The sequence below is a fragment of the Mus caroli genome, chromosome 19 (assembly GCF_900094665.2).
Source record: "Mus caroli chromosome 19, CAROLI_EIJ_v1.1, whole genome shotgun sequence".
Classification (NCBI taxonomy): Eukaryota; Metazoa; Chordata; class Mammalia; order Rodentia; family Muridae; genus Mus; species Mus caroli.
The window spans coordinates 37220905-37222823 of record NC_034588.1 but is presented as its reverse complement, the minus strand read 5'-3'; the positions used below and the strand labels follow the sequence as shown (position 1 = coordinate 37222823).

General features: G+C 46.4%; 1 pseudogene; it reads left to right on the top strand.

Annotated features, from left to right (window-relative positions):
• Nucleotides 1-94, top strand: part of LOC110286039 — a 1050-nt pseudogene extending 956 nt beyond the window's left edge.
• The last annotated feature ends 1825 nt before the right edge of the window (nucleotides 95-1919 follow it).

Below are 1919 nucleotides of genomic sequence, written 5' to 3'. Positions count from 1 at the left end.
AGCTCCAGCTAAGGCTCAGGCTTCAGCTCCAGCCCAGGCTCCCAAAGGTGCTCAGGCCCCCAAAGGTGCCCAGGCCCCTGTGAAGGCCCCATAGAAAAGGCTCCTGCCAGTGTGAAGACAGACGGACTGCTGTGACACACTTCCCCACACACTATTTGCAGATGACCAGGGTCCTATGCTGTTCTTACAAATAAACTCAGGCAAGATCTGTTAAAAATAAAAGGGGGGTGGGGTGGGGTGGGGTGGGGTGGGGACAAAACATTAATCAAGGCAAATTGAGCAAAAAGAGGAAAGAATGAGAAAGGGCGAATGGCCGCATGACTGTACATGGAGGAGCAGTAAGAGGGGGAGGGAAAAGGGAGAATCCAAGGTGAAGGGTCTGGTGACAAAATGGGAAGACAAAATAGCCAGGAAGTCACCAGGGAGAGTTATCAAGGCTGGAAGGAATGTGAAGGTTCAAGCGAGGGAGTGTGAGCAGAAACTGGATTAAGGGAAGGGTTTGACTGGGAACAGGAGTTCAGAGGAGAAGTTCAGGGAAATGCTGGTGCTTAGAAATATATCAGACAGTCGGCTAAGGGGTTTACATCGATGGTCTTAATCTAACTTTACTGACTCAGAAGTGCGGCTGCTCTAGTTTTTCGCAGCACCAATGGAGAAACGGAAGTTTAGAGAAATAAGCATTTTGCCCAAAATCAGTCCATCAGTGAGGAGCAGGATTAGAATGTAAACCTGGGTGTGCTGACTCTGGAGCTCTGGCTGCTAATTCTAACTCTTCCAGAAGCTTCTCTGAGTCTCCCCCAGATTCCCTTCCAGCACTGAACAGATTCAGGGTGGAGTGCAATGTGGGTCAGTAAAAAGAATCTTGTCAGTCTAGTAGGCTTTTAGATGCCAACGAGGTTAAAATACCCATGGCAAATGAGGAAGCTTTGGGGAAGAAGGGTAGATTAGCTTCCACTAGAGAAAGGTGGGACACCAGGAATGCGAGAAAGAAGCGATCATTGCAGGAGACTTCTCAGGGAGACCAGTTCGGGTGCTAATGAGGGAGAAGTGGGTTAGAGTTCAGTCTTGAGACAATCTTCTACGTAGGATTTTCCAGAAATGGAGTAGGGTGGGGGCAATGGCCCCATGCTGCAGAAGCCTTTCTGTCACTGAAGGCATATGGTCAATATTCCAGCTTAACTTGATGACAGAGGTTCCCAACCAGTGGGCCACAACCCCTTTGGCAAACCTCTATCTCCAAAAATATGTACATTAAAATTCATAACAGTAGCAAAGTTACAGTTATGAAGAAGCAAAGAAAATAATTTTATGGTTGGGGGTCCCCACAACGTGAGGAACTGTATTAAAGGATCAAAGCATTAGGAGGATTGAGGACCAACGATCAGTCTCAAATGTGGAGCATCCACAATGTACCATATCTGTTCTAGACTGTCATCCGAAAAGTAATAAAAGGAAACACCTAATTTTACTGTGTGTGTATGTGTTCGGGCGTGGGGGACAGATAACAAATTACTACAGTAGTTGCTTATAAGCCAGAATATATAACATCAAGAAGATGAACAAGGCCTGAGGTAAGATACAAGTGAAAAGTCTGAAATGTTCTGCCAAGGTTCTCCTGGATTTCTTTTGTATTTCTGGTCCATCAGTCCCTGCCTTCTGTGTGTTTGTAGTTCTTAGCACCTACAATTTTGTTCAAGTAATAGCCCTGAGTCACTGAGCTATCTGCTTGTTAGCAATGGAAAGTTCCCCCAAAGTCTCAGTAGCCCAGGACTTTGCTGCTTCAAAGAACATGGAAGCCCAGCCTTGGTTTTGGAAAAAAATGAGTGTCTACTTTACAACCCCCAACTTCCCAGAGGAATTTGGCCCAGGCTGGGTCTATGCTAGGAACATGAGCTTCCAGGCCTCCTTCCTGCTTGCTG